Below are 23941 nucleotides of genomic sequence, written 5' to 3'. Positions count from 1 at the left end.
TGCACTCTTCCTTCTTTGTTAGCTCTCTGAATAAGAGTTTTTTTTTGGATGTGTATCTGTGTGCAGACTTGTGTACACATACACACCCATATGTATTTTGATAAAAGCTTTATAGAGATACAGTCCACATTACCATAAAATTCATCCTGACATATATATTTGACCTGACATATTCTTGGCCTTGAATTGAAATTCAGAGTCTCGGTTAATGAAGTCTTGGTTCTTTGTGCAACTTTGAAAAGGGCGTTTCTTCCTGTGAGTCACTGTGCCCTGGGCTAGGGTGCCTGGCTTGGCAGGTGCAGCACAGGTGAGATTTCAGTCCCTGCTTGCTCCCCCAGCCAGCACCCTTGTGCCTTGGCACAAACTATGCAGCCAACTGTGGTGGCCCTTTTATTTCGCCTTCCAATCCCCGCTTGCCCCAGTGTACACTTTTGAAAGTTCATTATCATGCATTGCACCAGGTTGGGGTTTGTGACAATGAGTTAGGCACCTGGGCCAATGGCAAGGCCCACTGCTTGTCTAAGTTGTTACATGGGCACAAGTCATACATATTGGGATTGCTTTTCATTTTGTCATGTGTGTGTGGGTGGGTCCTGCAGTCCTTCTCATCATTGGAATGTTGCCCAGCCACTGCTGTTTTCTGGGCTCCTGTGTTGGGATGGAAGCAGAGCTAAAATGCTCCTTGTCTTAGAACCACATGATTTCCTGTGATTCGAGCAGTTGAACTGCATACTCACTGAGCCCTTTCTGTGTATGTGCAGCTATACCAGGGGTGATGGGGCAATGGTTTCCAGACATTGGAGCCAATTCGTCTATGAGAATTTTCTCCAGGCATAGTCAAGTGTGGAAAATGAGGACAATGTGGTGAATTTTTCATAAACCAATGTATTCAGTTTGAAGACCTGGCCATTTTATTCTGAGATTATATCTCTCCAACCTTTATTCTTAGCCACAGTGTCTTCTTTAATGAAATGGTGTTGATTATGGATCATAGATTTTTTTTTTTTTCTGTTGGCCAGATTAGAAGTTGGAAACTCTAGGTTGTTATCCCTTCCCTTCCCCAAATTTTAAAGCTTTACTAGTTTGAGAAATCCCAGAATCCCAGTCTTCAAGAAATTGAACCTCTAACAAGGATTCATAGATGTGCACATAGGAAGCTATGTCTCAAGGATGACATTTAGTGCCCTCCAAGAAGTAGAAGTGATGCTGGGGAACCATCAAGGAAGAAGGACCAGCATTTCTCTGGGGAGTTTGCAGAAGGTCTGTGGATGAAATAGGCTTTCAAGGATGGGCATAGGACTGAAAGGGGGAAATTGGGCATGGACCTGGGGCGTGAGGAATCTTTGTCATATTCCATGGAAGAGAAGGCCCAGAGGTGTGAGAGCAGCAGTTGGGTTTCCAGAAGAGGGGTTAGGTCTTTCAGACCGAGGAGTGCTATGTAGAAGTGAAGGGCCTTGGATTTTGTATTTGGAGTTGGGGTTTGTATGCAGCAGCAGTGCAGCCCTCCAAGGGGCTTTGGAGCTATAATGGAGGACTATACACCTGGCAGTATAGGACAGGTAAACTGAGGAAAGCAGGGTCCCAAGGAGGCAGTCTAAGAATTAAAAAGTTAATGGGCAGTAATTTATGGAAGAGCTGATGAGAACCTGAACTTAAATCTCTGATAAAAGAGGTCCTAACTTGGGACAGGATATTTTCTCATAATGGCACAAGAGAGCTCTCTGGGTGCTGGAAGCATATTCGACCATTTGTTTAGGTGGTGGTTACGTGAGTATGCACATGTTTAAAACTCAGTGATCATGTCCTTTGATGGGACACGGATGGAGCTGGAGGCCATTATCCTTAGTAAAGTCACACAGAAACAAAATCAAATACCGCACGTTCTCAGTTATAAGTGGGAGCTAAATGATGGGAACACATGGACACTTAGAGGGGGAACAACACCCACTGGGGCCTTTCGGAAGGTGGAGGTGGTGAGGTGGGAGAGGATGGAAAAAATAACTAATGGGCACTAGGTTTAATACCAGAGTGGTGAAGCAATCTATATGATAAACCCCAGTGACACAAGCTTACCTATGTAACCTGCAATTGCACCCCTGAATTTAAAATAAAAGTTTAAAAAAGAAAAAACAACAACTCAGTTGAGCCAGATGCTTAAAATTGGTGTGCTTTACTGTAGATATGTTATTTGTCAATCAACAAATAAAGGAGGGCAGGGAATGGGAGTCTGAACCTTGCTGGGACTAAAGGGGTGTGAGTGAGGGACAGGATATCATGAATAGAAACCCTGTCACTCCCTGCACCAGGCCCAGGCCTGGACCTGCTGATACTTGGCAAATGTTGGCTGAAATGGCACCTGATTAGACATGGGAGAGAAGTCAGAGGTCCCAGTCGGCTCTGGGCTTGGCATCGGGATGACCAGGAGCACAAAGGCACCATTAATTAAGTACTAACAATGAAGTACAGTGGCTGGTGGGGGCTGAGGGCTGCCGCACTGAGACTCCTGGGCAGACGATGTCTGTGGCTCTGGTGAGATGCCATGTTTCTCATGGAGCATCCTGATGGTGACGGCCAGGCACACACAAGCTGTTTTTCCTTCAAGTTCTTTATCTTGTAAGGTAATTATGAATATTAGTTTCATGTTTTCATACACTTATTACTCATACACCCAGGCTGCATGATGGAGTTACAGCAGTTCAGCCATGCATGGAGTGGGGCTGTTTTCTCTTGGGGGTACTCAGTGGTGGTGCGGGGGGCCTGTGGGCGCATGCCAGGATGGAAGGGTGTGGCCCCGAGGGGCCGCACGCACATGCTGTTTCCTCCTCCCTGCTTCTGTGACCCCTGGGGGGCCCAGTCTAACCCCGTGTCTCATAGGAGGCCGATGGTTCCAGGAAAATGTCTTCTAGCCTAGACTTGACTTGTCAGAACCCCTTGGCCTCAAGCTTCTCTTTCTCTGGAGAAAATGATGTGGAACTAGGGCTGTGTCTGGGGCCAGTTAAGGACAGGAACCTTGAAGTCCCAGGAGGAGTGATTCAGAGTTTCATCTTGCTGTTGAGGAGTTGGTTCAGAGTAGTAAGTGGCCAGCTGGGAAGTGAGCCTGACTTGGGCTAAGACCGCAATGCGGCAATTAATGATTGCTGAGATGCTGTGCTCCACTGAAGACACGGTGGGTTCTGGCCACAGCTGGCGGAGCATGGTCACTTCCTGTTCAGTGTACCGTGGAGGGTCTCAGGAAGGGAAATGGGTCTGTGGTCAGCTGGTCTTCTTGAGATCCATGTTTCCTGATGACAGGTGGTAGAAAGGGGAATTGCAGGGAAGCAGGCAGGCCTACATGGTTCCAGAAATGTATACAGTCTGCCCTCTGTATTTGTCGGTTCTGCATCTGGATTCAACCATCTGCAGATTTAAAATATTCAGGGGAGACTGGGCACAGTGGCTCACACCTATAATTCCAGAGCTTGGGGAAGCCGAGGCAGGTGGCTCACTTGAGGCCAGGAGTTCAAGACCAGCCTGGCCAACATGGCAAAACCCCGATTCTACTAAAAATACAAAAATTAGCTGGGTGTGATGGTGCAAGACTGTAACTGCAGCTACTCAGGAGGCTGAGGCACCAGAATTGCTTGAACTCAGGAGGTGGGGAAGGTTGCAGTGAGCCAAGATTGTGCCACTGCACTCGAGCCTGGGCGACAAAGCAAGATTCTGTCTCAAAAAAAAAAATAATAAAATAAAATATTTAGGGAAAAAAACATTAAAAATAATAATTCAGCTGTAAAAAGATAATACATATATTTTTAAATGAAGCATTAACAAGTATTTCCCATCCCTGGGCTTTCCGTTCTCATGTCTGTCAAGTATAAGGCATAAATGGACTCCCAGATTCCCTGCAGCTTTGAAGCAGGACATTTCAGTGATCATTAGATATTTTCTCCCAGGGAGTCTTAGAACCCCAGTGGTGATGGTCAGCTGATTCCATTTCTGAAGTCTTCCCTGGCTTGTGAAAATAACTATTAAAAATAATGGTGATTAGACAAACGATGGTACATTACATTGTGTTGGGCATTGTAAGTAATCTAGAGGTGATTCAAAGTATACACGAGGATGTGCCTAGGTTATATGTAAATACTACACCATTTTACATAAGAGAGCATCCCTGGATTTTGGCATCTGCAGAGGTCCTGGAACCAGTCTTTCACAGATATCGAGGGACAACTGTATTGCCTGTCTGAGGACAGGCCTGCAAAAGAGCTCTTATGTTTAGCAGCACCTCCTCTCAGGATTCCGGACATGTTTCACATGGAGAAGAAGAGTGAGACCTGCTTTCAAGTCCAGTTTTGTGTGAGATGAGGGAACTTATCCCTGGGCTTCTGTTTCCATGTCTAGCATGTGTGAGGCATAAACAGACTCCCGGCTTCCCTGCAGCTTTGAGTCAGGACATTTCAATAATCATTAGATATTTTCCCCAAGGAGTCTTAGAACCCAGTGGCAATGGTCAGCTGGTCTTATTTCTTAAGTCTTTCCTGGCTTGTGAAAATAATTATTAAAAACGATAGTGATTAAACAAACCACCATACATCTATACAATGGAATAGTAGTCGGCAATGAAAAGGAATATATTGATGAGTGCAAGACATTGGATGTCTCTCAGAAGCATTATGCTGAGTGAAAAACATCAGTCTCGAAAGGTGACATACTATGTGGTTCCATTTCTATGACATTTTGAAGGGGCAGAACTCTTAAGATGGAGAACACATTAGCATTTGCCAGGGCTAGGCAGGAGGGGAGAATTTTACTCTAAAGGAAGAGCGCAGAGGCATATTTTGGGTGATGGAACCATTGTGTGTTCTGTTTTTAGTAGTAGTCACACGAATCCACATGTGTGTGAACATTCATATAGCAGTACACCGAAGAAAGCCAATTTAGCTATATGATAATTTTATAAATTAAAAAAGTAAAAAACATATAATGATGATGATGATGAGAACCAACATTTATTAAGTGCTTATTATGTGCCAAGAATTATGCATAAGGACTTTCTATGTATCATCTCATTTAATCTTCACAGCCTCCCTATGAAGTAAAGTACCGTGATTATCCCTTTTTATAGATGAGGAAACCAAAACTCAAAAGAGTTAAGGAACTTACCCCAAATCATACAAGCATCAAGTAGCAGAGCTGGCCGGGCATGGTGGCTCATGCCTGTAATCACAGCACTTTGGGAGGCCGAGGCAGGTGGATCACGAGGTCAGGAGATCGAGACCATCCTGGCTAACACGGTGAAACCCCATCTCTACTGAAAACAAAAAATTAACTGGGCGTGGTGGCAGGCGCCTGTAGTCCCAGCTACTCAGGAGGCTGAGACAGGAGAATGGTGTGAACCCGGGAGGTGGAGCTTGCAGTGAGCCAAGATAGCATCACTGCACTCCAGCCTGGGTGACAAAGCGAGACTCCATCTCAATAAATAAATAAATAAATAAATAAAAATAAAAATAAAAAAACTAGCAGAGCCAACATTTGAACTGGGGCAACCTGGCACCCCAAATTCCTCACTGCTCTTAATGGCTTCATTCTTCAGGATGATCTGAGGTAGGAGGTCAGGTGCTTTAGAAAGGAGGCTGACTTGGCTTCTTCTTACAAGGTAAATAATTGTCATCTCCAAAGGCAGAGGCATAAGAGGTTTGGGGATGGGTTCGTGGCTGCAGAGTTCAGAGCTCAGTAGCAAAGACAAATATGACTAGTATACAGTTTCATCTTGCTTAGCGATTTACTGCCTATGTAGTCCTTTTGTTCAAAATGTCTCATTTGAGTCTCCCAGTTGCTCTGTGGGTATGCCGGACCTGCATTATCCCCATTATAGAGATAAGGAAACAGAAACTCAAGGAGGTTATGACTTACTCAGAGCTCCAGAGCTGGACAAAACCCATGATAAAATATCCTGTACCTCTTGTCCCTCCCACCTCCACCTGTAGTTATCTGTCACTGAGTAACGACCTAAAAATTGCATAGCCTAAAGCAATGGCCATTTTGGTGCCTAGCATGATTCTGTGAGCTTGGGCTCAGCTGGGTGGTTCTTTTGCTCTGTGTGATCTTGGCTGGGTCTGCAACCATCAGGGGGTTGACTGGTCTTAGAACAGCTTATGTGGTCACTTGTATGACTGTGGCCATTGGTGCTGGTCCTTTGCTGGGAGCTCAGCTGGGGGTACTGACTGACTGGAGTGCCTTGGTTCTCTGTGTGGTTTGGGCTTCTTAGAACATGGTGACTGGGTTCTGAGAAGCAGTGTTTCAAGAAGCAGGAAGTGGAAGCTACTAGCCCTTTCAAAACCTGAGTTTAGAATTCCTAGAATGTCACTTCTACCACATTCTATTGGTCAAAGCCAGACATGAGGCCGGCCCCACTTCAAAGGTGGGGAGAAAAGCTCCATCTCTTATTGTGAGGAGGGTATGTGTATAAAAAGAGAGAATTGTTGGAGACCACATTTGGGGACTGGGTCCCTCATCACCACCCCCATTATAATCGATTGAGCACCTACCATGGGTCAGCCAGGCCCCCAAGCTGGATGCCACAGCTACAGGAAAGGGAGACACCATTGTCTCTGCAGTTGAGGAGTTTGGATCTCCCTGCATACTAAATCCCTTCTTTGCGAAAGTGTCGACTCTGTCTTTCTCCTTTTGGATGTTGTATGAAAATTCAGTCCTGCCTTAGGATAAGCTCACTGGGAATCACAGCACTCCAGAAATTCTAGATTTCATTGTCCAGACCCTAGAGGATTCAATTTATGGGAATCCACAAATAATGACATACAGTGCTTGCTAGGCACTCTCATGGAGTTTGCTCCCTTATTATGAAACCCTGTCATCCATCACATCATCACCTAAAGCCCTGAAATGCCTGGAAGCCAAATACAGGTTACTTCCCAGTCTGGCATAATGGGCTCCCAGGGGTGGTGTCCCCAGGTCTCCCAGCATCAACTCTCCCTGTCCCGGCTCCTGCAATGGTGATAACATCTGAGGATAGATCGTAACTCCCAGATTTCTACCTGGCTGCCATCAGAGCAGGGTTCACACTGAATCCTCTGCTTGTGGGAACAAGGAGACAGTACCACAGCCCATGGATTTTCCAGAAACGAGTGACACGTTGTCAGGTGATAGGATCACGCTTGTCTTGAAGAGAACTTCCTGCTTCTTTCTCCCCACTCTGGTGCCACCCGCTTCCTGCCAGCCCCCAGAAGAAATATTTCCTTGTGGCTTGATGTTTTGTAGCAAGTGGAAAACTATAAAATAAGCATTTGCTTATGAATTAATTTTTGGCACACACGGGGCTCAGCAGGGCTCACGGCACTTTCATATCCGTCCTTCGAGTCCTTGCCAATTTCTGTGTTCCTTCCTCCTAAGATGTTCCCACCAGTGTCTGGGGGAAGTTCCCTTCGCTTCCTCTTCCTTACAGAAGGACAGGGGCTGTCCTTACCTGGAATGAAGAGTAGGAGAGGCTATCTTTGGACATACCTTGTTTTTTATTTTTATTTTTTTAAGCCAATACAGATGTTTTGGGATATGTATGCTGACGTGCCCATAGAGAACCTCCTAGCACATTATGGGGATAGATGGTTAAACATTTTTTTGGACTAATTGCTTCTGGTTTCAGAAGCACCGGGAATTTCATGTATCAAATGGCTGCCCACGTCTATTCTTATGCCAAAGTCTAGTCTACAGACACACCCGAAAAGGGTTTTCTTTTCTGCACGTAAGCAGCTAGAGATGGAAAATGTGAGAAGTGCTCCGTCAGGAAACTGGCCTGCGAATTCAGCAGAGAGAGTGATCCCTGGTTCATGAGGCCTTTCCTACACCACACTCTTTTTTTTTTTTTTTTTTTTTTTTGAGGTTGGCTTAAGAAATCAGCCCAAGAACCAGTGTTAGATAGGAAATCTCACATCCCTTCCAGAAGTCACTGCAACACAGTGTGGGAGGGACACGTTGGTTGGGCTACCTCTGACCCCAGTTAGCAGAGAGATGAGGGTGGAAAGGGTAATTTGATTTGCCTCTGCTGGAAACGGAAGGCCAGTTTGGGAGGAAGATCAGCCTTGGTTTGACAGGGCAGTCACCCTGAGGAGGAGGAAAAGATTGGTGTGTGAGCAAGTTACGTAAATGGGTGTTGTTTTTGGCAGGGAAGTCAGGAATGAGTCACTTCTGAGCGGTGTTTTCTAACCTCAGTTTTATCCATGTGGGAAAGGAGTGGAGCCAGCATTGGAGTCAGGGCAGCTCTCCTCCTGCATGTGAGGGGTTCGAGAGCTGTTGGCATTAAAGAAAGAGGGAGGCAGTGACTTGTCGCCAGCAGGCGTCCCCAGAGACCCTGCCCTTCCGCTGAAGCTGTGAGGGGTCAGCAAAGCTGTGCCAGGTTGGCTCAAGGACCAGCTGGGCTCCTTTGAGAAATGGTGGAGTAAAGTTGGGGACTCGGGGAGGACCCCTGGAAGGAGAGAGCCTATCACATACAGGAGCATGGCCTTCAGACCACAATATTTGTGCTGGAATTCTAGCTCTGCCCCTGCCAGCCTTGAGTGACCTTGGGGTTTGTTAGAGCAACTTTGAAACTCAGTTTCCTCATCTGCAAAATGAGGGTTGGAAAAGCCTAGTCCCTTCCTTATGGAGTTGCAAAGAACATGGGGGTAAAGTGTGTGGTCCGGTAGACATGTAGAGGTGCTGCCGGAGCTGCTGATTTTGTGGTGTGGGTACAGCCTGGGCTCAAGCCCTGCCTCCTACATGCCCACATCAGGACTCCTGGCGAAGTCCACCTCACTCATCCCACTGGTTCCTGACTTGGAGAACAGGATGGTGACAGTTCCCACCTCAGAGAACTCCTGAGATGGTTTCATAGACTATTTATAGAAAGCACCTCACGCAGCGTCTGGCCAATACAAAGACCTCAAGATGATGTTCTTATTTTTATTTGTTCGTATATGTTTTTAAGAGATGGGGTCTTGCTATGTTGCTGAGGCTAGACTTGAACTCCTGAGCTCAAGCAATCCTCCTGCCTCAGCCTCCTGAGTAGCTGGGACTATAGGTGCTGGCCACCATGCTTGGCTCTAATTAATAATATTTTTATTTATTTTAAATACATGCTGTATTTTATGAAAGTTGTTTTCTGTCTAAAATCCTACTTCTGATATTTTCCATTTTTGCGTAGTGGTTTATCATCCAGCGGGCCTGGGGGACGCTCTGTTTTGTGTTATTTACACACTCAATTGACCCCAGTCCCTCTGACTGTATATTAAAAATGATTTTAGAACTGCAGGACATTGGGAGATGTCATTGCCTTGGGTACAGGTTATTTAGGTTGGTGCGAAAGTAATTGCAGTTTTTGCCATTAAGAGTAATGAGAGACATTCTGGGATGAAGCAGAAAGAAAAACAGCAATCTACTCACTTCTTTGTGGTTTGAAGTGCTCCCTGGCCCAGGCCATTGTCTTGTCTGCCCTTTTTTCCTTTCCTTTCTTTCCCTCCTGCTTTCTTTGCCTTCGACCTGAACACCTCACACCCTTCTTCACCATTCTCAGGAAACTGGACTGTTATTGAACAGGAATCCTTGAGGATTTTTGGTTTAAATCCAGGTCTTCAGGAAGAAACTCAAAATTCACAAGTCATTGCATTCTTCGGCATATCAGACTTGAGTGAGCTCTCGTGCAGAAGAAGATAGCAGTTCCCACAGCTCTGCCCTGGTCATCCTTAGCGCAGCTCTCCTAGTGACGGCAGATACTAGATAATGCATGCACACCTACTGGCATTCAGTTTCCCAGTTCGGGGCAAGAAATTACGGCAAGAATTGTCAGCATCATTCATCCGTGAGTCCTTCCAGGTTGGTTGTAAGAGGCACAGTCCCTTTGAGGTGGTCCCAGGGGAGAATGTGCATCCTGGTTCACGCTTCCAGAGGAGCTGGAGACCCAGCATGATTTTCCTTCTTTCCTGAGTAGCAGAACCAACAATATGGACAGAAGTGGACAGTGACATACATCTGCTTGTCTGGCCTTCCATGACAGGACTGCAACTGTTGAGGGGAAGGGGGAGGGGAAGATCTTTGGAAGCAGAATGTTAATCTCCTTCCTTCCTGTGAAAGCTAGAAGCAGGAATTTGTTTCTTGTTTGTTTGTTTGAGACAGAGTCTCACTGTGTTGCCCAGGCTGGAGTGCAGTGGTGCGATCTCAGCTCACTGCAACCTCTGCCTCATGGGTTCAAGCAGTTCTCCTGTTTCAGCCTCCTGAGTAGCTAGGACTACAGGTGCCTGCCCCCATGCCCAGCTAATTTTTTGTATTTTTAGTAGAGATGGGGTTTCTACATGTTGGCCAGGCTGGTCTTGAGCTCCAGACCTCAAGTGATCCACCCGCCTCAGCCTCCCAAAGTGCTGGGATTACAGGCATGAGCCACTGCGCACGGCTAAGAATTTGTTTCTAAGAGGAGATGTCTTCAGAGAGAACCTCAGGTTTTCCACGGTCTCTAAAATGTTACTAAAAGTGCAGAGAAAAATGACAGAGAAGACCTGGAAATTTTTGTAAAGCCATCAATTCGTTTTATCCCACTGAATCCTCAACAGGTCCAGATATTATTATTTCTTTCTCTTCCTTCAGATCTAGCAAGAGGTCTATGTTCTTCCTAACTTTCTTTAGTGACTTCTGAGTATGAGATGCCTCTTGGGAACTGCCAGGCAGAGGATTGTTCAGTCCTTCTCTGGAGGTTCAGGGATTAGTAAATGGTAGCCCACAGGAAAAGTCCAGACAGCCGCCTGTGTTTGTAGATAAAGTTTTATTGGTGCATAGCTGCAGTTTTTCCTTTGGGATTGTCCTAACTGCTTTCCTGCTTCAAGGGCAGAGTTGAGTAGTTGTGACAGACTGTGATGACCCTCAGCGTGTGAAATGTTTACTATTTGGCCCTTTGGAAAAATGTTTGCTGACCCCAGAGTTTGTTTAATCTTTACTACGTAGATGTTAAACTGCCTAAGGGAAAGAAACACAGTATTTCCCCTTTGTTCTGTGCTCCTCACCCCCTAGTATGGCAATTTTTAAGTAAATATTCACCAGATGAGCAATATCCTAAGTCCCAAGGTATGTTGGCCACTTACTCAGCTAATAAATGGGAATTCAAGGAAACAGTCTGGGGCGGGCCTGCCTCCCTGCCTGCCTCCCTGCCTCCCTCCCTCCCTGCCTCCCTGCCTCCCTCCCTGCCTGTCTCCCTTCCTTCCTTCCTTCCTTCCTTTCTTCCTTCCTTCCTTCCTTCCTTCCTTCCTCTTTCCTTCTTTCTCTCCTCTCCTTCTCTTTCCTTCCTTCCCCTTTTCTCTTTTTCTTTTCTTTCTTATTTTTCTTTTTCTCTTCTTTCTCTTTCTTTTGTTTTCTTTCTTTCTCTCTCTTTCTCACTGTCTTTTTTCTCTTTCCCTCCTTCCCTCCCTCCCTGTCTTCTTTCCTTTCCTTCCCTTCCTTTCTTTCTTTTCTTTCTTCCTTTTGGTGGGGGCAGACAGGGTTGTTTTTTAAAAGACATTTTCTTTCCTAGAGTGATCTCTGCTTTCCCCACATAGCCTCTGCCAGGATGTACTCCATCACCCCAGTTTAGTACCTTTCAACACAGATTTGGGAGGCAGATAAAGCAGGACATTCCTTAGGGAATTGTCTGTGTAGCCTGAGAATCCAGACACCTGCGATTACAGACTTTTGATCTGTGAGCCCCCTCTGACCATCCTACCCCAAAGCATCACGTTTCCAGGTTAGTCACTCCCTTATGGCTTAATGCTGTGCTATTTCTGTGCCTCCTACAAACGTTTTCCTAGTGGTGAACACAGGGACTTCTCAGGGCATGTACAATTGACCTTAAAACATCTGAAATGTTAGAGCCCCGTCTCCAACCTGTTTGCCTTCTTTTTCTACCGATCCCCTTGGGTAATCTCATCTACTCCCAAGGCCTCCAGCAGCCATTTATGCCAACACCTCCCAAAGATAAAGCTCCCGGTCCCACCTCTCTGCTGATTTCTAGATTTCTGCTCAAATCCCTGATGGGCATCTCCACTTGTGTTAGCTGTAAGTTAGCAGGACCCCATGATGCCGTCATCTCCCTTCCTCCATTCCATTTGCTCTCTTGTGTTCCATAGCTTTGTCAGTGGACTCACCAACAGCCAAGGATACCCAAGCTAGAAGCTTTGCAGTCATCAGATTTCTTTTTCTCTTGCTTTTGCCCCAGGAACTAATCTGTGCCCACTTTACCTCCTGGGAGTTTAACCATTGTTAGGACTTACAGTGAACCAGATAGTTGGCACTGTGAAGTCAGAGTGGCCCAGCTGGGAATGCAGGAGCTGCGGTTTGAAACTAGGCACTGTGGCTTCAGGACTCATATGCTTGACCACCAGGCTTGACCGCCTGCCAGCATGGGGCTGCTGAGCTCTGCGCTTGCCAGCCTTTTCTCCTGGATAACTGAGTTAGCCTTTTAGTGGCCTCCCTGCCTCTGGGCATTTCTCTCTTCCACGCGGTTGTCAGTGATGCCCCCCAAATGGAACCCTCACCACTTGCTTCCCCATCTGAACAGCCTTCTGTGGAGTATGGAGTCCATGGCCTCCCTGACGGAACCCATCAGTGCCTTGCGTGGTCTGGCCCCACCTGGGTTTCTCCACTCACTCCCCCACACTCATTGTCCTGCAGCTGCAACTCACGCCTGCCAATCCCCAGCGGGGCCGTGAACTCAGATGCCTTTGCTCCATGTGGACATGCCTTCATTCCCTTTGCCTGGCAGGCTCCCTGGGCCCTGATAGAAATGTCTCCTACTCTAGAAACTTCCTCTTGATCCCCTGAGGCAGAGATAATGGACTGTGCTTCATTTACTGCAGTAATGACCACACTTCAACTACAGCTTGACTGTAAGACCCAAGGGGGCAGAGACCAAGTCTGTCTTCACCCCGAGTCCCCTCGAGGAGCCTCCACATGTGCTGGATGAAAGGTCTTCAGTGTGTACGTGATGAATCAGTGTGGATACTCCTACTGTGTAAATTATTCTGGGAATTCACTGAGATAATATGTGGAAGGCACTCAGCTCAGCATGAAGCTTTTAACACATGGTAACAGCCCATCCAAAGCAACTCTGCTTACTTTTTGGTTGTTTATCTTCCCTCACCCACTAACTCACCCAAGAGTGCACTTTCTTCCGGGGTCAAGTCTCCATCTGACTCCCCAGCACTCAGACTGTAAATGTAGAAATTGAAGTTCTGACCCGATGTGGCCACCATGTTACTTTAGCCTTCTTACCATTTCTGAATAGAAACATGAGGATGTGAAATGTGAACGTGTGTTGTTGATGGTTATTACCATTTTAAAGGAGACCTTCTTTAGGTGTGGGAGGGAGTTAAGTTGATCTGATCCCACCGGAAATACATAATGTCAGCTTGGAGAAATATCCTTATGATGGCAGCAGTCCTCTTTTCTTCTTGTTTGTAATAATGATGGACAGTAGTGGTAACAAGTGCTCATGTGCCGGGACTAGCCAGGAGTCCTCACTGCATGGTCTCATCCACTCTTCCTGGGGCTCCTATGTAGTAGGTACAGCTTTGATCCCTTTCTGCTAATGAGGAAATAGAAGATCCGAGAGGTAAGGTTATGTGCTCAGAGTCACAGAGCCAGCTGGTAGTTGTGCCAGGGTTTGTTTTCTGCCAGAACGTGAGTTTGTAGCCTCTCTACCATGCCGTGCCACCTCCTTACTCCACCGATTTTCCAGGCACAGACATGGCCACTTCAAGGACCTTGCATCTGTTTGCCAGGCAGGATGGAATTTGTGGCTCCACATCTTGTTGTCTTTGATAATGGAGTCTTTGTGGGAGACACTGTGCCCTCCTGATAATCAGAAGGCAGTTCAAGTGGTCGGTGTATTTGCTTTGTTTATAAGGTCTGCCCATGAATTCTGGAGGAGGAAATCATGAAAGACTTTTCCTTTCAGACTGGGCATCTCATTTGCCAAATGACAATTATATGTGCTACATACATGTACTTCCAGCAAGTTCCAGGTTCCCAGGTCTTAGGAAAGTTAATGACAATAAGACTGTCCTACGGAACTTCCTCACTGTGGAAGAAATTGATAGCAGCTCATCTAATCAGGGCCCTTATGAAAAGTTAGATTAATAGCAATTTTTGTTTTTCGCTTGCATCTAAAGAAGCATATGTTCTTTGGCATCGTGTGAGGATTATTAGATCTCAACTTTTGCCCGTTTTGCTCAGAGAAGCTAAATGCACCAGATATTCCCCACATCTGAGTCTGTACTGGTTGAAGAATATTCATGTTTGGGGGAAGGGAAAGGAAGGAGGGTCTTCTCATTTTTGTGAAGTGCCCAGCACTGTGCATGGAGCCAGTAGGTACTCTATCTGGACTACATGAAATAGTCCCAATTGCAGATGAGGAAACTGAGTCTGAAAAAAGCCATGTGTCTTACCCAAAGTCACCCAGTCGGCAGAGCTGGGATGTGAACACAAGGCCCTCAGAAGTCTCTCAGCTTTCTACCATGCTAGCCAGCCTTTAAGTTACATGAGTCCAATGTGAGGGAGCTCTTCAGTGCCCTGTACCCACTTTGGAGATCTGCCTACTAGAGAGCAGTGTCTATCTTGTTTTCGTTCAGGGTGGGAACAGGCCGCACTGATTATTTGATCTGAGAAGCAAGTAGTCACTGCTTGGTTAGCCAATGAGTTCTTAAGGTAGACCTATCAAATGGAGTGGAACAGAAGCACATTTTGTTTTATAACCACGTATGAGCTTTTCCTTAATTTCTGCTGGTGTCCTTCTGGTGGGTTCCTTCCTCACAATAGTTAGAGGAGAGCTTGTCCCCGATATAAGAAAGGTTCCTCAGTTATTGTTTCTGTAGGTTTTCTGGAATTCAGCTTGAGGTTAAGAGTGAAGGCTGGGATGCACTGCAGAGCTATTGCAAACCCCTCTACTATTTCCAATTAGTGGATACATGTGTGAGTTGTATGCCTGTCTTATATTTACAAGAGGAAGTATCCCATTTAATTTTATTTTCACACCAAAAGCCCAAGTGTTAAGAGAACACGGTGTTTTAACACTCCCTCGGTTATCAGCTGCAGAGCGGAGGTTGTATATTGTCACATACAGTTTTTGGAGTATATTTCTACATTTGTTACCTGGCAACATTACTGCATCGGGACGTGAAGCTGTATTGGTTCCTAGCAGACCCTCACTGTTCATACTGTAGAAGGCAGAAGTTGTTTTCCTCCACAGGGATTTAGAAGAGAAGGCACAAGGCTAGTGGGGTTTGGCTGACAGATGGGCTGATGCGCTCCAGTGACATGACCCAGAACCAGGCGCTGGGCAGGGGATGTGGACTCTTGTCCTGTCCCAACAACGGCTCCCTTTAACGCTAGATCTGGTTCCTCACATGTTAGACAAGGGTTAGTATTAGGTAACCTTGAATACTAATTCGTGATTCTTTATCTTCTTGAAGTAAAAACAAAACAACAAACTTTTATTCTGGTCATTTTATGAGTCATCTGAGCACTTCCAGTACCGTAATGGCAAATAGCTAATACATGGGTACCTTTTCAATTGCTCACATTGGATACCCAATTCCCTGCCTTAATTTATGCATTATTGTGGTTTTGACCACTTACTAGTTCTGATGAGAGAGGAAATCCCATAGTAGGAGTGACAGCCAGAGCATCTCTTGTTGAGGTAACCCCTTGAGCTGATTATAGCCCTATGGGGTATTTTGGTTTGCTGATATATGATACATTGAAAACACTGTAGATAGAATTTTTCAGATGCTTAACTGGGGCCTCCATACACACTGAGGTCATTTTATTCCCCCCTACTTTCCACCTGTTTCACTGACACTTAACCCTGAAGACATTTGCATTGGAAACTTTGCATTATATGTTTGAAAGTCCTCTCGTTTCAAGCCACACATTCTAAGACTCAGCAAAAGCTTATTGACACCAAGGGCATTGAATTCACCAGCACCTTTAACGTTTCTGGAAGAATGCTTGCTAGGGAAAAGTTCCCATGGTAACTGTTTTTAAAGGAGTTTTGTAGCATCAGCAGGTTAGACGTGAAGTCAAAACCATGGAGCTCAGCGGCATACCCTATAAGCATGTACTCCTTTTTAACCACCCCCTAACAAAGACACTGAAGCGACCTGTTGGTAAGCCCTGACAGGCACTGGAGAGTCTAGCCAGGTTGGGCTGGATTTCAGGGGACCTGATTTGTGTTGCCCTGTGCAGTGCTCATTTCCATAAGCATCTTTAAGGAGAAGGCCTTTTCCATCCACTGGACTCTTACCGTCAGGCCTGTTAAGGAACAAAAAGACAACTGATTATGCCTGGAGGGTATTTAGAAACCATCAGTTACCTTTGAATATACCTGTGGTGCTCCAACCTCCTTTAGAAAACCCAAGATGCCATTTTAATGATGCTTTGCTCTTGGGTATCAAATTTACTCCTTAATTTACCTCAGGAAATGTTCTAAGAGGAAGCCACAAGATTCCATACCTGCTGTTGTTGTTTTAGCGCTAGTGGATTTTTTTTTTTTTTTAATCCTCCGAGGAGGACTTGACCCTGAGGGTTCCTAACTTGGACGACCATGCAGAGCACCCTTAACTTGGAAATCTATATCTGCTGTTTAAACTTTAAGATGATTCCTATCTGGATTAAAGTCCTCAACCAGCAGGCCGAGGCAAACTCTAAAGAAAAACAAGGTCATGCTGCATTTTTTTTGGTAAGCACAGGAATCAACAAAGAGATGTTATATAACTTCTATTTATATCCTCCTTGCTCACTATCTGCAGGCAGACAAGAGTCGCTGAGAAGGGATTTAATGAGCTCTCTGGGTTTGCTCACCTTCCTGAGCTGGTAGGAACCAGCTTGTTCTCAAATGCGTCAGTAAAGAATCTGGCTGTGGGTGGGCGGCCAGGGTAGGTGGACTGAGTTGTTGCTATGGTGTTTTTTAATTCCCCTGTCTCTCAAAGATCTCACTCCCCCCTTCCCTGACTCCTTCCTTTTGCCCCCTTCCTTTCTTTCTTTCTTTCTTTTTTTTTAAATCTATAAGCTTCCTTGTTTCTCACACCTACTCATGATTCTTGGAGCTGTCTCCGGAAACAGAATATTTTCCCTCTTCTTCCTAACTGCTCAGCTCCCCCATTGTGTAGCCCCAGGACATCAGAAGTTGTTTTCTAAGGTATATTTTTTCCACCCTCCCCTGTTTCTTTTCCCGTGATTTTTTTTTTTTTTATTACCAACCCCTCCATCAGAGGGACCTATCCTAGGGGTCTTCCATCTTGCCTGATAGAAGTTTTCTCTGGCAGATTCCAAATTCAGATTGCTCCAAAACCAGATGAAGTGTATTGCTAGTTGGACAGTCGGTATGGCCTGGAGGAGAAGGGCCGTTTGTATTTCCATGCATCCTCCTTTGTCCTCTTGCCCTGGGTGGAGTGATGACGTCTCCATCTCCTCTAGTGTGTTAGAAAATAGAACCGCAAGAAAACAAGAGAATGGGTTTACCCCACAGTCATAATTCCTGGAGCTTGGGTAACTCCTGTTACCTGAAGGTTGCAGGTTGAAATTACTCAGCTTGCATTTAATTAAAAAAAAAAAAAATGCTGCCCCATCAGATTCTCAGCAGGGACGATGAATGCACCTTGCTGAGAACCCTATGGCTGCCCAGGGAGTGGCCCCCTGCACTCTGGCCGGCCTGGTGGTGGCCACAGAGGCTTTTGAGATGGCTCTGTGTTGTCCATTACATTCCCACCAGAGCAGAGGCACTTAGAAGATGTGAGTAGGGAGGTTAGGATAAAAAGTTCTTAGAAAAGAATACATAGTTCCATGAGGACAGGCTGAAAAAATTTTTTAAAAGCCAAACCCACCCCTGCCTTGCCCAGAAGTTGTGCAATCCTTAACAGCAGTAGCCTGTTTGAATAATCAGAGGCAAGCTGACTTCCCTTTATTAACTTCTGTTAGAGACATCTGCATAAAATATCCCCGGATTCCAGACCAAGTAGGTAATTTTTTTTTCCCCTCTGAGTAACTGGAGGGACTTTCCCTTTGGAAATCTTCCAGCAGAGTTAACTTCGTGGTTGAGACTGTTTTCTCATTATAAGTTGCCAACAGCTAGATTCCCGATGCAGGGACAACGAAGGCACCTCACATACACACTTGGACCCCCCGCTTCCCTGAGAACTGATTTGATATTCACAGTTACCTCTGGTTCTTCTGCCTTGACCCTCCTTTTCACTGAGAAATCTATGCCCGCTCACATTGCTCACATTTCCTGAGTTCCTTTGAGTTCCTCTTTGAAACTGTCAGAGGCTCTCTCAAAGTTTCTACCAATTTCCTATGCCTGGGTTTTAGACTTTTCATCAAGATGGCCCTGACACTGAAGGGGATAGTCCTGTAAACCCTCTGAAGTCTTCAAGCCTCTTTTTTCCCCTGGAATTCAGGACTTTAAAAATATATGTATTTGATTGCTGTTCGAGGAGGATGTGTTTCAGTTGCCCTTACCATACGGTATTTGAGAAATATGTTTTTATTAGCCTCCTTGCAACACAAACCCACAAACTGTTCAGCCCAGAGCTTGTAGCTATCAAGTCTAGGGAGGAAGCCAGGTTTGGAGACGGAAGGTGCACAAATGATCATCCCTCGTGGGCTGTAGTTAATAATGCAAGCCGCTATGTCACTGGGGCCAGGGTAGTTAACAGTTAACTCGATGGATTAAGGATCCCCAGCCAGGCTGAGCCCATCTCAGAGTTATGTGCAAAAACCAGATAAGCCTGTAGAGGTGACACCACCACATCAGCCGCCTTTGGCTGGTCAGCAGTGTGTGCTGCATTTTCCCACTTAGCCGGAATTTGAAGCTTTCACATGCAGGGATCTTCTGGCCATAAAGTTATACTTCAGCTGCCATGGATGCAAAGCTTGGCTTGAGTGTTTTGGAATTGCACCTCCTTCAGGATTATTGTTCATTCATTAATATAGTAAATTTTTTTAAAAGAGAGAGAAGAGGCCTTGCTATGTTGACCAAGCTGGCCTTGAACTCCTGGGCTCAAGAGATCTTTCTGTCTCAGCCTCCGGAGTAGCTGGAACTACTGGCTTGTGCCACCACAGCCGGCTTAATATAGCAGATGTTTATGTACTGAGCACTCCCTGGGTGTCAGGTGCTGGACACGTTGGCATTAATACAGTCAGGGATGAGACCAACATAGCCCCTGCCCTCCCGGAGCTTACAGTCTTGTGGGAGACAGAGATAGGAAATCTGCTCATAATCAGCTAAATCACAGCTTCAGAGAAGTGTGAAGGGGAAGCAAACAGGGGCCACGAAGGGTGGTCAGGGAGGGCTTCTCTAGGGAGATGCCATTCAAGCTGAGACCCAGCAGATGGGAAGAGAAGGAGCTGTGTGAAGAGTAGCAGAGGGCAAGAGTATTCCAGAAGTGGGTTGGCTTGTGCTTGGGATGTTGGAGGAGCTGAGTGAAGGAGGCCGACGTGGTCTACCCCATGGCGGTCAGTCGGGGGCAGAGCTGCGGAAAGTATTTGCTCCACCAAGGTGACGGGCTTGTCATCAAGTGGGGGCTGGATGAGGTGATCTCTGTGGTTCCTGCCAATCCCTAGTCAGTGCTTCTAAAGGGCACCAAGTTGGCTTGGGCCTGTCCCCTGCTTGGATATGCACTGCTGCTGCCAAAGCCCTAATATACAAAGCAGCTTTACCCAGATGAGTGCTGTGTGATTTCACCCTGGCCTGCTCTAGCCTCTTGGCCATCTGTACATCTTACTGTCAGCTGCCAGGGATGCTCTCTGTGACCATGTGGAAGTTACCTGCTGGGCCAGCACACAGCAAAATGGGTCTGTGGGTGGGGAGACACGAAAAGCCCCAGCACATTCTGCTCAGGACTAGACTTGGCTGTACCCGAGAGTCATTTGAGTTGGGAAGAAGTGGAGTTGACTAGGGGTGACTGCAGAGTCTTCATCAAGGAGGCACTTGCTTTGCTTGATGCTTTGCCATCTGTGAGCCAGTGTCCTTGCCTCCAGCAGGCCAGGGTGGATTTACTTTTTTCGGCTTCTACGGCCAAGTGTCCTTGTCACAGGTGTGTGGAGAGCAGAGAAGGGAACGTGGCTGGTGTAGACATCCTGCTGGTACTGTGTGGGCTCTCACCTGTTTTCTCTCCTGTACTCCTTGCAATAGAGCCTCAAGTGGTTCTCCTCCTCTTTCTCCATTGCAGATGAGGAAACTGAGGATAGAAGTTAATAAATGAGCTGTCCAAACCCACCTAGTTCCTAAGTCACCCCTTTGCATACGTTTCTACCTTGCTAAAGATGCAGGATAGAGAGCTCTGTCACTGAGCCATGTGACTGCACAAACACAGAAAATGGGTGGGGCAAGGAATATTCTTGGCATCAGTATACATTTCAAGTTGAACTCCCTGGGAACTTTGGAGCATTGAGGACAGGAAACATTGATTGGTGTTGATTCATTGCCCCTCGGGTACACAGAGTGGAAATAAGACCTGGGGAGTTGGTCCCAGAAATCAGCTCCCCTAACCCTGCATCTCCTACTTCAGCCCTCGCTCTTCACGATGCAGATTGCCACCCCCGTGGAGGAATAGCACCCAAGTCACTGCCAGGTCCTCAGCACTGGACCCTCCTCCCGGGAGGATGACTTAGTGATAGAATTTTCCAAGCACCTCTTGTATCTGTCTTTTCAGGGTTCATGAGACAAGGTAGAGGTCTGATGAGGAGGTCTTCGTGTCCTCCTGGCCACAGTTCCCACAGTGATCATGTGGGTGAGCCAAGACAGGACCTGAGAGTTTCACAAGAGCCACCAGAGGATACTTGTCATTGAATCGTAGAACCAACCCTGGAAGCCACCCTCAGAGGCTGGCATGTGTCTCCTGCAGCCCAGACATGCAATTCACATTGTTCATTCCTTCTTTATGGACTGAAATTTTAAAGCCCCTCTGATTCCTTGGGCAAAAGTCTTTCCTGAGCTCTAACCAAACTCTCCTTTGCTTTAGAGTACCTTTTTAATAAGCCTCATGTTGGCTTGAACAGCCACCAGAATACCTTCTTGCCCTCCTGGAGGATTACTAAGGAGCTTCCTACCACAGTCCCCTTCCACTTCAGGCAAATTTTGAGGTTGCATCTATTTTATGTCTGTTTTCAAAGGTGTCGTTGATTTGCCACTCCACTGGTCATCTTTGTTTTGTCTGGAGGCTTTCCAATCTTCATGACTTGGCTGGACGAGACAGACGGCGGTGCCGTGTATCCCCACAGAAGATACTGGCCTTTGGCATCTGTTTGACCACTGAACCCAGAGAAAATTTGGAGTGTCCTTAACTTCTTGTTCCTGGGTCGGAACCACAGGGTTCTCCAGAGTGGTGGCTGACCTATTTCTCTGAAATCCGGTTTTACTGTTAAATATTGCTGGAAACAGTGGTTGCCAGCAGCCTGCCTACACCATCAGAGGCTTCCTAAGATAATACCTTTAAATTTATTTTTTAGGAATTACTGTTTGTTGGTTGAGTCGTTGATGAATATGTGTGACACAGTTAGTGTTCTGATCCACACAGGGTGTAGGGGACCACGTTGCTTACCAGACAGGGCAGAGCTTTCCCAGTAAGTCCCAGTTCCCGTGGGCACTGGGAGACAGGAAAGGAGAGCTGTTAAGCTTTCTGTCTCAGAAGAAAGGTGTTTTCTTCCTCAGTTTAAAACATTTTTTTTTAGACATGGGGTCTTGCTATGTTGCCCAGGCTCATCTCGAAATCCTGGGCTCAAGCAGTGCTCCCACCTGGGCCTCCCAAACTGCTGGGATTACAGCTGTGAGTCACCACACTGGACCCTGAAACGTGTTTTTAATAGAACAGGTTGGACTTTGTTGCCTGAAGAAAACTGAATTCACCTTGAAAATCATCATGAAGATCCCCTGCCTTAGCCTTGACCCTGGAGCTTAGACCCTTCCCTAGAGCCCAGTGACCAGATTAATAAGAGTGAAGGAAGGGTTCCTTGTCTGCCACCTTTTCTCTCAGGTGTCCGGCATAGCGACGGGCGTCTGCCCCACCCTTACCTGGCAGGGTAGTTGAAACTGGTTTGCCTCTCACTTGTTAAGAGGTGACTGTACAGTGTGGATGAGGGAGGACCTTGTTTCAGAAAAATGAAATTGAAATGTTGACACCTCTCCAATACAGACTTGCTTCACTTCATCACTTCCTTTCTACTTGGAAGTTATTTCTGAACTCATTAAAGCTGGAAACAACCTGAGAGAGGTTGGTAAACTGAGAGCTGCAGATGTTGGCTGGTTGAAAGCCATCAGACCTTGCAAAAAAGTTTTTGTTGGGGTGAGTGATAATTTATGCCAAGAGAGTGTCCAATTCTGAATGCCCATTGTATTAATGATTAGACCCTTTTCATAGGTCAGAATTTTACTGAAGTCAAGACTGGTCTAAAGTGTTGGAAAATGCTTTATGTGGAAAGGCTTGGGATTGTTTGAGAGGAGGGTCTGACACAAGCTTGTATTCTGCCTTTGGGTGTGTTAAACTTTGACAAGTGGAAGCAACGATGTTTATCTCTGCACATGCAGAAATTTGGCTTCTATAGCTAGTGAAATTTCAGCCAAATTTTTTTTAACTTTAGGTTTGGGGGTACCTGTGAAGGTTTGTTATATAGGTAAACGCATGTCACAGGGGCTTGTACAGATTATTTCATCACCCAGGTACTATGCCTAGTAGCCAATAGTTATTTTTTCTCCTCCTCTTCCTCCTCCCACCCTCCACCCTCAGGTAGACCCCAGTGTCTATTGTTTCCTTCTTTGTGTTCATGAGTTCTCATCATTTGGCTCCCACTTATACGCCAGGACGTGCGGATTTGGTTTTCTGTTCCTGCATTAGTTTGCTGACGATAATAGCCTCCAGCTCCATCCATGTTCCCACAAAAGATACGGTCTTGTTCTTTTTTTATGCCATCCAAACTTAAAAAAAAAAAACTACATTGTGATGGTTAATGGGAATTGCTATTCATTGTGTTTTTGCTGTCAACTTAGAGGCCATTCAACCTACCAGAACCAACTGGAATTATCACTGGATGCAATCTGGACACTAGTCTTTGGCCATTTACATAACACCCAGCTCCTTTCTGGATCCACTTATCTTATACCTTCCCTGGAAAGGGGTATTGTTGTTAGACAACTGTAGCACCTCCGTCTGAGTAGTTCTTGGTAGTAATCAAAGTGTTTTTCACACCTAATGTTTCATAACAGCCTTACTGGGCCCCAGCTTCCATATGATGCTGACATGGCAGGTGGTAGGACCCTCATTTTTTAGCTAAAGAACCCAGGGCACAAATGAGGTTAAGTAAATTGCCCATGATCACATGGCTGGATAGCAAGGAGCCAAGGCCAAACTTTAGGTTTCCCGACTTCCAGTTCTCTAGGCACGCTCTGCCTACTCAGGTGTGTTTTATTACCTAGTTCATGGTTCCTGGTCTTTGAGTTTTGATTGTAATCACTGGTTTCTAAAAGAAGGACTCCAGACCCACAGCAGTCATTGTGTGACAATGGTTTTGTTAATAATTTATTACCCCAGCCCTGGCAGCCCTTCAGCTTGCAGAAGGGGATTGTTTGGGAGCCCATATTAACAAATGTATTAAACGTCATGGGAAAGTTGAGGCATTCAAATGCATGTGTACCTTCCGCCACTATTCTTTACTGTGAGAGGAGCCTGTTTATGCCTCTGAAAGACCTGGTGGGTAGGGGTAGGGGTGGGGTGGATTATAAAATGCCAAAAGGTGTTCAGAACAGGACAGACTCCTGCTCAGGGGAGAGGCATTTAACAGAGCAAGTGGTTGGGAACAGGGCTGAGGCGTCAGACAGGTGGGGCTTGGGTGCCAGGGCACTCATTAGGTGGATGACTCAGCAGGCTACTTCTTGGGGCCTCAGTTTCCTCATCTGTAAACT

At 46.1% G+C, this 23941-nt stretch overlaps 1 protein-coding gene and 1 long non-coding RNA gene across 2 annotated transcripts in view; one reads left to right on the top strand and one right to left on the bottom strand.

Annotated features, from left to right (window-relative positions):
* ITPR1 (inositol 1,4,5-trisphosphate receptor, type 1) overlaps nucleotides 1-23941 on the top strand; it is a 354179-nt gene that overhangs the window by 240622 nt on the left and 89616 nt on the right. The window lies entirely within an intron of this gene.
* Nucleotides 15483-18154, bottom strand: LOC105528640. The gene is made up of 2 exons (XR_001004387.1): nucleotides 17244-18154; nucleotides 15483-16299 (listed from the first exon to the last, which is right to left on the bottom strand). It is a non-coding gene; the product is annotated as an uncharacterized LOC105528640 (long non-coding RNA).

Source organism: Mandrillus leucophaeus, unplaced genomic scaffold (assembly GCF_000951045.1).
Source record: "Mandrillus leucophaeus isolate KB7577 unplaced genomic scaffold, Mleu.le_1.0 Scaffold727, whole genome shotgun sequence".
In the NCBI taxonomy this organism is placed as follows: domain Eukaryota; kingdom Metazoa; phylum Chordata; class Mammalia; order Primates; family Cercopithecidae; genus Mandrillus; species Mandrillus leucophaeus.
This window is presented reverse-complemented; position numbering and strand designations above follow the sequence as displayed.